The 12,199-nt window shown below is 36.3% G+C and overlaps 1 protein-coding gene across 2 annotated transcripts in view; it reads left to right on the forward strand.

Moving 5' to 3' along the window:
* The window catches only part of LOC143192873 (tyrosine-protein phosphatase non-receptor type 13), a 218,237-nt gene that overhangs the window by 26,005 nt on the left and 180,033 nt on the right, over positions 1-12,199 (forward strand). The window lies entirely within an intron of this gene.

Here is a 12,199-nt window from a genome sequence, read left to right on the forward strand (position 1 = left end):
ACATGAAAAAATCACGGCAGCTGCCTTCAAGGATGCCTATTTGCAGTATTTTAATTTTGCTAAAGTAAACAGTGACAAGCCATGAGTACCAAATAGTTTTGTAACGCGTGCAGACCAAAGCTGTACAGGCGGTCACTTTTTTTTTGGCAAAATTAGTTTTTTTTTATTCAACATAATTCCCTCAAGGGTGATACACTGATTATAGCGACGCTCCAACCTTTCGATACCATTTTTGTAGTACGATTTGTCCTTTGCTTCAAAATAGGCCTCAGTTTCGTCGATAACCTCTTCAAGATCTGAGAACAGGAAATAGTCGCTGGGGGCAATATCTGGAGAATACGGTGGATGAGGAAGCAATTCGAAGCCCAATTCATAGATTTTTACCATCAAATGTAGCAGTTTTTCGGCGATTTGGTGATTCAGACGGTCCAATAACGCTATGTAATAGTCGTTGTTGATGGTCCTTCCTTTTTCAAGATAGTCTATGAAAATTATTCCATGTGCATCCCAAAATACAGACGCCATAACCTTGCCAGTCGACTGTTGCGTTTTCTCACGCTTTGAAGCGGGTTCATCGTGTGTACACTCCGATGACTGTCGATTGGACTTCGGAGTGAAATGATGGAATCATGTTTCACGCCTTGTCACATATCGACGCATAAACGGCACCCACTTTACAACCACGTAACAATCTCTTTTGGGCGTCCACTCTGTTCACCGTCTTGGGTGCTTATTTCCCCACCTCTAAACTTAGCATAACAATCCTTGATGGTTGATTTTCCTGGGGCAGTGTCCGGAAACTCGGCATCAAGGCAAGTCTTTGTTTCAACTGTATTTTTCCCTTTAAAAAGCAATATTTTGTCAATTCCTTTTTATCCATTTTTTTTCACAATGGCAAAAGTTGCTTCACTCAAAATGCTGTAATTCACAAACTAATGGTCCGACAGCTGTCAAATTTAGTAGCGCCATCTATGTGTCAGACCGGTGACTTCTCAATTAAATATACATCACATACAATACAATCATTAGTGTCGAAGTCCGTTTTACATATGTACAGTCATCCGTTAAATTGGTCTGTGTAATAATACCTTAAGAAACTTCGTCTTCAACAAAAATCAAGGAGGGAATATTTGTGGGACCTGATATTCGAAAAAACGAATGGCTGACACAAAGTTTACAAAATGTTTAGCGCATGACGAAGTACCGAATTCCAAGCACGTAATCGACAATTTGTTGCACAATTACTACAACATTGGAGCTCTAATTTATCTCAAAATATATTTTCTGCGCCAAGATATAGGCAAAATCGAAAGGCTATACCAAAGATGTTGAGAGCAAAGCATGATGACCGATTAGTGTTGAACCTTAATGTGTGAAACAGATCCTAAGCTGTATAAAAAACTCAGTTCCACCTTTATTCATTTCTGTTTTATACTTTTTAATTTAACAAATAGCTGTTAATAGTTAAATATAGTAAAATAATGAATTTACGGAATATGTCTGAAATTAGAACAAATATTTAAAAACTACCCCAAATTACCTTACATACAACTTTTGGCTCCTCAGTGTGCAATTACTTGTATATTTGAGATGTGGTAGTAGAGTATGATAGATTTCACAATGTTTCTGAGTACACACCATTTGATTATGTTATTATTTCTTCTTATTTAAGTTTATCTTTTTTGTCAACACTTGAATACTTAATGGACATATTCTCAATATGAGGATCCATTTGTATCCAGATCTAAACCATATAATTTTAAATATTGACTTTGAATTGATGAAATATCAACCAAATTGAGAATTGCAATATATCGTGTAGTGAAAATATTTATAAAAGATAATATTTATTAAAAAAATATAAATTGTGATAATATACAATGGTCCAGATTGTTTTTTCACGGACTTTCGTTTTATTTTTTTGCTAAAATCCATGTTTATATTTCATAATGTGGCAATTGATAGGTCCATTTTTACTTGGAATATATTTGGTAAGAAAGAGAAGCTTATTCATATAAATCGATTTTTTAATTGATTGGGACCGTACGAAATTCTTTTCAATCGGTTTTGTTAATGCATATTCCCTAGATTTCAGAAAGTATGAGATAATGAAATGTTTAGATACAGGAGATTAAATAGATTATGGTAGATAGTGGAGATGAATAAAGTAATATGAACACCTGACGTATATATACATAGTGTTTATTTATAAATAAGGTGTTGATCCACCATTTGCTTTTAAAACAATCGTAATTATTCGCGAAAATGTTTCTAAATAGTTTCCAACGGAATAAGCCAATTGCTTCAATGATGTTGGAGGTGAGAATCTACAATTCACAACTTCAATTTTGTTGAGATCTGATATCTGATATATGTTTGATGATAATATTCTGATGCTCCATAAACTAAGTTTGAACCTTTTTGGCTGTGTGTATAAACACACCATGATCTTTCAGTATGACGGTGTTTGACGACGATATTCTAGTCGTAGTAAAAACTTCATCTTTGAGGATAGTTTGGAGGATGAGGAGGAGATATTAATTCGCGTAGTCCCGAAGTGTTGGTGCGAAGTAATCCGAAAGTGCACTACTCTGATTAGTGCATCCCAATGCACTCGCCAAACAGTTAAATGTGCGCAAAAACGCAACATACGAACCAGAACCATACGAAAAGTATCATGCGAACTGATTAAGATACATATAGTGAGATTTAATAATCTTTAGAATAAGATAGAACAGTCTTTAGAATAAGTTAGGATATGCTTTAAAATAAGTTAGAATAGCAGCTAGAATAAGATTTAGATTAAGTTGTACAGCAGATCACTTACTTAAGTGATCTTTTACATGTCAGGATGGTTATATTATATAACGGAAATCATATAATAATACTTATTGCCCTCGGGCAAATTGTTGACGTTCTGAGAGAATAATTTAACAAAAAGTGTAATCCGGCCAGTAATGTGAGTGGGAGGACCAGCTGAATACCACCATATAGCTGCCCAAACCATAACGAAACCTACCCCATGCTTAACCGTGTTTCCGGTTTACTTCAGTATTTTTGTATATTTCTGAGAGGTTTTTGGTTTTCTCTGAGAAAAAAGTTTTGCAGTAAATTATATGTTCAATCAACCTATGTTATTTGATAATCAATCATCGGCAGCATATCTGTATCGAAAAAAAAAACAATCGATACTTTACTTACATTTACCCGATTCGAAATCATCCTCATGCCTAGTTGCAGTCGTCTTTGGATTTATGCTTCCTGTTCCTGAGGTTCAATTAAACTTTTGCCGAAACAGAAGACGATTCTGTTCGATTGCAGGGCCTTTGTGCGTTGAGATTAGTGGGAATCTAGTAATAATTCCAGCTTCGCTGCTGTAAATCAGCGACGATCTGGTGAGTTGTTCGAGACAGAGTTAGAATTTCGTTGGCTTTATCATTTTATGATTACAGAGGTTTGTCTTACTGTTAATGTAATCGTGTATGCCCAGAAATAATCTGTTATAATAACCACCTCGATTAAAAATTTGTCTCTTAACTTAGGAAAATCAGTCTAACGATTTTTAAATATTTTAGTACTTATTTTTTGTGGACTATATATATAACAGGTTAATTGAAAAGTCCGCGGCCTGACACATAGATGGCGCTACTAGAATTAAATTTATATGTTTTTAGTTAGCCGCAACCCTCAAAAGATGCTTGTATAAATTTGACAGCTGTCGGATCATTACTTTATGAATTATAGCATTTTGAGTGAGGCAACTTTTGTTATTGCGAAAAAAATGGATAAATGGAATTTCGCGTGTTGATAAAATATTGTTTTTGAAGGCAAAAAATACAGTTCAAGCAAAAATTTGACTTGATACCGAGTTTCCGGACATTGCCCCAGGAAAATCAACCATCAAGGATTGGTATGCTAAGTTTAGACGTGGTGAAATGAGCACCGAAGACGGTGAACGCAGTGGACGCTCAAAAGGGGTTGTTACCGACGAAAACATTCGCAAAATGATTTCGAATAGCCGTAAATTGAAATTGAATGAAATATCGTACACTCTAAAGATATCAGCTGAATGTGTACATCATATTATTCACGAATATTTAGGTACGAAAAAGCTCTGTGCAAAGTGGGTGCCGCGCGAGCTCACTTTTGACCAAAAACGACGACGAGTTGGTGATTCGAAGCAGTGTTTAAAGATGATTAAGCGTAATAAACCTGAGTTTTTGCGTCGATATGTGACAATGGATGAAACATGGCTCCATCATTTCACTCCGAAGTCCCATCGACAGTCATTCGAGTGGACTGTACATGATGAACCCGCTCCAAAACGTGGGAAAACGCAACAGTCGGCTAGCAAGGTTATGGCGTTTGTATTTTGGGATGCGCATGGAATAATTTTCATTGACTACCTTGAAAAAGGAAGAACTATCAACAGAGACTATTAGGTAGCGCTATTGGACCCTTTGAAGGACGAAATCGCCGAAGAACGGCTGCATTTGAGGAAAAAGAAAGTGCACGCCAAGACCGTGCACCGTGTCAAAAATTCATGAAGTGGGCGACTATTTCCTGTTCTCGGATCCCAAAAGAATGCTCGTTGGAAACAAATGTTCGTCGAATGAAGAGATGATCGCCGAAACTGACGCCTATTTTGAAGCAAAGGACAAATCATACTACAAAAATGGCATCGAAAGTTGGAGGGTCGCTATAATCAGTGTATCACCCTTGAAGGGAATTATGTTGAATAAAATAAACTAATTTTGCCAAAAAATGTGTTTTACTATGGTAGGTCGGGGACTTTTCAGTTGACCTATTATATATATTATACAACTATATGTAAAATAAATAAATAAAAACAATACAAACTCAAATAAACCAAATAAAGACTCTTAACTATACTTATAAAAATAAAAATAATGGTAAACTGAGAATAAGCACAAGAGAAACTATATAATAAAAAATTATACCTTTATAAAAATAATATAGGCTCTAGGCCACTGCATAACACACCCTGCATAAATGTTCAAGAGTCCAAATATTTAAAAGAAAAATTCTATTTAATTTTCTTTATGCATAAAATATATTTAAAGCTAAAGGACATATAAAAACAATTTGATATTGTATTTTTCATCTTTTTTTATATTGTATTTCAACAAAGAACGAATACTGCTATTAATTAAAGTACTCTGGATGTATGTAACATGATAATAGCTCCCTACAGTAGAATATCATCTCGGCTAAGCAAATCCAAATAATACAGATAATGCGGAGCAACAACCACCGCCCGCTATTATTCGCAAACACCTCAGAATCTCCGGCCTTGCACCCGAAACTCACACTAATCCAGTTAACCGATAAACAATTTCGATTTTCCAGCCGCTTTAGCGTAGTAACAGGGTCTCTTCCGTCTCCCCATCCCCCACCGACCTCCTTGCGCCACCGTCTTGTCGTCCGGGGATTAGATTCTCGTCTCTGTTGATTTATTCCGTTCCTCTCTGTCCGATTGCGGCGGTGTGGGGACCGGGGGGGAGAATGGGGTGGTCGTCCTCCATCATTCCCGCTAGCCGGTGTACCTTAATGTGTCCGTCACGGTGGGTTTAGACGGCATTCGAGGCGGCCTCGGGAATGACTGTTTAGAATTAATCCGGCCTCTTAGAACGGTTTCAATTACGCCTTTTTTACTTTAATCGAAGTTTAAACGGTTTTTGGCGAACTAAAACGGAATTGGAATTAGGGAATTTGGAGCTACTTAGTTCTTATTGCCACTGTGACTATTTTTTTTAATGGTTTCTCAGCTCGAAAGCCTGTCAGCTATTTTTTTTAAGTGTTAGGATTAGGAATTAATTCTTAACCGAGGAAAATCGACACCAAAAGTTGGTTCGTCTTTTAACCAACATTTTGATCCCAATTTCCTACTTTTCACATCTTCAGATTTGTCTGCTCCTATAATTCAGCTCAGTGTTCTTGATCTGATTCTAAGGGCAATGTTAAGACTTACCATGAGACCTTGCGTAAGTTCTCACGTAGTTTATAATCGTTGTATTGACATCAAAAATTAACTGCCTGTTGCAAAAATTAATTCTTACTCTCAATTACTATTATAAACGTACTATATTAGAAAGAAAACTGAAATACTTAAAGTAACAATCTAAACAAGACCTTTTGTAGATATTCTCATTCCACGATACATTGCAATTATGAAATATTTCATCAACAAAATCAATATTTAAAATTATATGGTTTAGATCTAGATACAAATGGCTTTTCATATTCAGAATTCAGAAGACAAATTGTAGGTTAGATGGAAACGACTAGTAATAATGTCTTAATTAAATAATAAAAAAAAAATTCAGAATATATTTATTAAGTGTTCTAGTGTTGACAAGCAAGACAATCTATATATATATATATATATATATATATATATATATATATATATATATATATATATATATATATATATATATATATATATATATATATATTACTACTCGTTTCCGACTAACGTACAATTTGTTTTTATGATAACTGAAATCTAGGTATATAACTAGGAGGACCTATCTCTGGTAAAATAATGTTGATACATGTCACTGCCGAATTTTTTAATATATGCACCTCACTACACAACACTAAACAAAATCAGATGGTTGGATTCTTTTGAGTCTGTATCCTGTCCTGGTGGTATCCAAAAGCTACAATACTTCAATATTCTCATGAGAATGGAGTTATGTCCTCTTGCAATTTTCTTGATTTCTTGACTGACTGTGGGTATCTGAAGGTCACGATGTAGGTAATCAGTCCTGTAGTATTTGGGTGCGCCCACAATACCTTTCAGGGCTTTGTTCTGAAAAATTTGTATTTTGTTTATGTTACTCTGTTGCAGGACATTCCCATAATTGAACTCCATATGTCCATATAGGTTTCAGTATTTGCTTGTATAATAGCAATTTATTATGACCTGATAGTTGTGATTTTCTTCCCATTAACCAGTAGATTTTCCTATATTTTAATTCCAGTTCTTTTCTTTTCTTTTTTATATGTTCATTCCAGCGAAGTTTTGCGTCAAAATTCATTCCGAGATATTTAGCGTCATTGCTATATATATGTTGCTATATGAATGATAGTATTATTTAATGTTATTGGTGCTTGTAGGGTCTGATTGTAAAATTTTAAAAATTTAAATTTTTTTCCAGATATACAGCAAATGCTTCTGCTTTTTGGTGATTGTCGCGTGCCTAATTCCCACATAGGTCTCTTATAGGTGGACTGTGTATACATAAGCGCTTTAGATATTTCGTGGCTTTCCAGAGTGAATAATCAGTTTCTTTATCATCTGTTAAATTTCTCAAATAGTCATTTATGGTTTTGCTTTAATTTCCAGTATTTCCCTTTTCAGTCTTTGGGTTATATTGTTTAAAATATTTTTATTTTCAGGTGTTCTGTTTTGTAGCCATTTTTTTCATAATTTTCGTTTTTCACCTACCATTTCCTTCACATATGTTCTTATACGAAGAGATAATAACATAAAAAAACGGCGTGTACTCGGAAATATTGTGAAATCTATATTGTGCCATCACATCAGAATTGCACAAGTAATTGCACACTGAGCAAATAAAAACTATTTATAAAGTAATTTATAAGAATCAACTTTTCTGGACGGTTGCATCGGTTGGAAAAGTTCTAAAAGGAGAAATGAAAAATCCATTTTGAATAATTTTAAGAATGCAATTCCATTTCTTACCAGGCGTAAAAATGAGTGTTTTCTGTGATGTATTGTGACGGATGATGGCAAATGGATCTAATACGATAAGGGCAAATAGTCATGGCTTACCTAATAATCATGAATTTAAGTTTTGCAGTGTATTTGGTGAGATCAGCAAGGTGTAATGCCAAGTATTGCATTACAAGCTGCTAAATTCGAATGAAAATGTTCCTGCAGATGTCTATCGACACAAATTGAATACGTTTAACGGCTTATTGTTGCAAAAAAGACTAGTAATAGCGAATAACACGAATATTCATTCTCCTGTATGACAACGCTTGGTCTCACGTTGAAACAGTTGTGAATGATAAATTGTGACAGTTCGAATGTGTAGTCATGCGGTATCTCGCCTTTGAAATCACCAATTTTAAACAATATTGAAAGTGTAGCGACCGCTACAACCTATTACTACCTCGCATTCACCTACAGAAAAGCCTACCTAAGTCTCTTGGTCTAAGGTTGGCAACGCTGGTGGATTGGTATCATGCTGTTCCCGGCTATAAATGACCACCACGACGACGTCTCGCTCTCTTTTCTTTTCTTTTCTCTACCCCTTTGTAACAATACCACTTCCACAGTGCTACCGTACTTTCTTTATCTTAACCTAATATCCTGTCCATTCTCCCGTCGACCACATGTATCATTTAATATCACAATAAACAAGTTTTATTCAACCAGTGTTTTTAGTTCCCATGCGAATTGCTTCCCCAAAATAGTAGTGAGTGTTCGGACAAACAATCGCATCGACAGCCATACATTCTGACCGACCGACTAGACGAACATTCCTACAAAAATTTAATCTCGACATCTAGGATGGAAAGGAGTAACCACAAGATTTAAAATTTAGTATCAAGGTAGATAGATGTCAACACATGTACAGAAATAAATCATATAAAATACAAGAACGTTAGCTACTATTTTCAGATAAACTGATTATGAAATGGATCTCTTGAATGTTGATATTAGATTTGCTATATATAATACCTTGGTATCTAAGAATAATATTGGTTTGTGTCTGATAAGTTCTTTAGTTTAACGTGTTAGGTGCTTCACTAGACAGAATTCTGGAGAAATGCAGTATTTTATTTTGATATCTTTTTATGTTTCACTTTATTTGGTTCATTAACCTATATAACTGTGCTACAGTTCGGTACTTATTACGAAATCTAAACTAGTATTCTTAAGCTTCTTGGGGTGTAATTTCTTAATGATGGTAGAGGTCATAGATAGAGTTTGTATAAATAAATGCGAGGACATCTTCCATGACGGTTTAGTTTGGTTTGAACATTTAATTTTGCGTCTTCATACACTTTCGGTGTACACCTCTACGTTATCTCTCTAAGCTTTGGAAATTATTGCCCAGAACTTGATTAATTCATGTCAGATTTACTATATGCTTATAGTATGTCACTCGTAGCTTATAGTAGTAATTTTTTTGGTACATCCTATTAGATATGCTTAGTATAATCTGAATTTATAAAATTAATTTATTACTATTGTTTTGTTATATGTGCATCAATACACAGGCAAGACGAGCGTGGAATAAAAACATCAGTAGGTATTTCCCAAACTAAAAGTAAATTAGACCACTTAAGCCAAAGAACACTTACAGAATACAAAAGTTCATGTGGTCTGGTTAGCGTCAATATTTTGATTTCCTGCGTGTTGTTTAGTAGGTATTTTGCTTCCATGTTGCTGTGATTTAATTCCTTATTTCTTATTTTAGAGCGAAATCTTGAATAACTTGGTAAATTTATTTGATTTTGAGGGCATCGTGCATCTCTTCTTTGATTATATATAGCGATAAGAATCGGTAACTACTCGGGGAACTTTGTTTTGGCAGCGTTGAATTATTAATTGGTTTGATGTTTGAAGTTCAATTAATTATTTGTTGATTTTAGGTCAAGTAATCAATGCCCCCTGGTTCGTTAGGAATAATCATATTCATAGAGAAACAGAAGTCCCCTAAGTTTACGATTTTATATCCGAGCTCTACTCGAGATATTCTCCACTCTTAGTCTCTCGAATAATAGATGTATTACGGAGCTGGCCGATATTTTAGGTCAATAACTCATCCGGCTCTCCGTGGTGCTATTCTATCGCTACCGACATTACCCCCTTCATACTCTTACTCCCAATTTTCTCGACCTTTCCCGTCGAGCGATTAACTCAGGTGCCGCAAGCTGTGTAGTTTGATAATGTTCTTGTCTGATCATCGTGCCTCTTAACGGAGTTACCCGTCACGGACACCCTCCATATCAACAGTAAGAAGTATTAGTTAGGGTCTTGGGATCAGCTGATAGGGAGGGGTTTAGTGAGCAGCCCAGAGGCAGTCTCTATCAGTCCAAATGGCTTATTCCAGGTCTCTGGGGCCAAGTTTCCGTAACAGGATTCCCTACCTCTTTTCAGGTCAAAACTATTGGTCAAGTTCAGGGTATCTTCCGATTGATCAGTACAGTTGTTTTATATTGAGCCTGATGTGCTCTGCTACATGATGTATAATAGCAAAAGCATAGCATAGTTCTTATTAAAAATTGTGAAATCCGTAAATTATTAAGCAGTTACGTTGATTACGTTATTAATCAAAAGTTGTGGCTACTGGATATCAGCATATCGATTCTGCGTTTCATAAGGGCGCTGCTAATAAAATAACGGGAATAATGTGCAATTAGTCCAATGAATGGTTATTGAAATATGCAATTACCGACGACAATCCAAATGCGATCTCGATAAAATGTGGCCCATAATCAGGACGACCATTGTTTCGAAGAATTCGGAGCTTTCGAGCAGCACGATGGCCAATTGCCAACCGTTCAGACTATCCAGGACCCGGTATCCGGGAGACAAAGCCCAGCCGTCGTCGGCACACGTGTCGCCATTTTACATTAATAATTATGACCCGATGAGGCCAAATATTATTCACCAGCGGGAACTGCATCCATCCTACACCTACTGTGCCACCTACGCGCCCTCGCCTATCCCCCCGCGTCCCCCCATCGTTCGTACATTTAATTGAATTTCGGTGGAGTCGAGTTTTCACGAGGGAAGGGTCCTCGCGAATTTTGCTGCTAAAACAAGCCGATTACCGAACGGTAATTGGAAACTTTCCTTGCTCGGAGTTGCTCGGGTTGTTTTTCGGCATAACTAACTTTGAAAAGTTAAAGATATTTAATATCGAAGTTATCGTCGATGTAGTTTCGTGCGCTTGGTTTTAGACATTCAACACTTCTGATTGAAATCTTTATATGACTTCGATTTGAGAGAGAAGTGCTAGAAACGTTGGGGTATAGTAGGTTCTTCAATAAATTTGTGGACCACGAGAAAATTCGTATTCATCTTTCATAAGAACACAAATAATCTTTTATCTACCACACATTTATACCAACAGCTGCAAATACCGTGGTAGTATCTATGGCTGTGATGGACAAACCTGCTTTTTCAGGCTCGCTATACAGGGAGCGATATTCACTGCTAAATTATATGCCTTGCACCAGGTCCTAAAATATGTGTGTACCCAACTATACAAAAAGTACAGTCATTCTTTGGCCTCCAAAACCCTAATTCTTCTACGATTCCTCTTGCTGCCTGGTTATTTTCTGACGCTAGTGTGGATCCCGATCTCCACACGTTGTTTACGGTCGTTCCCACTAACAAACAATATATTCTAGTTTTTTAGTTTGCCCTAACCCTCAAAAGATGCGTGTATAAATTTGACAGCTGTCGGATCATTAGTTTGTGAATTATAGCATTTTGAGGGAAGCAACTTTTGTTGAAACTGCCCCAGGAATAACAACCATCAAGGATTGGTATGTTAAGTTTAGACGTGGTGAAATGAGCATCGAAGACGGTGAACGCAGTGGGCGCCCAAAAGAGGTTGTTACCGACGAACACATTAAAAAAATCAACAAAATGATTTTGAATGACCGTAAATTGAATCTGAATGAAATAGTAGACACTCTAAAGATATCAACTGAACGTGTACATCATATCATTCACGAGTATTTGGGTATGAGAAAGCTCTGTGCAAAATGGATGTCGCGCGAGCTCACTTTTGACCAAAACAACGACGAGTTGATGATTCAGAGCAGTGATTGAAGAGGATCAGGCGTAATAAACCGAAGTTTTTGCATCGATATGTGACAATAGATGAAACATGCCATCATTTCACTCCGAAGTCCAATCGACAGTCATCCGAGTACACCATGAACCTGTTCCAAAGTGTTGGGAAAACGCAATAGTCGACTGGTAAGGTTATGGCGTCTGTATTTTGGAATGCGCATGGAATAATTTTCATTGACTACCTTGAATAAGGAAAGACCATCAGCAGCGACTATTACATAGCGTTATTGGACTGTTTGAAGCACGAAATCGCCAAAAAACGGCGGCATTTGAAGAAAAAGAAAGTGCTGCTTCACCAAGACAATGCACCGTGTCACAAGTCAG

The sequence above is a fragment of the Rhynchophorus ferrugineus genome, unplaced genomic scaffold, assembly GCF_030347505.1.
Source record: "Rhynchophorus ferrugineus isolate W39M unplaced genomic scaffold, kcgeb_rfMv2 rfM1, whole genome shotgun sequence".
Classification (NCBI taxonomy): domain Eukaryota; kingdom Metazoa; phylum Arthropoda; class Insecta; order Coleoptera; family Curculionidae; genus Rhynchophorus; species Rhynchophorus ferrugineus.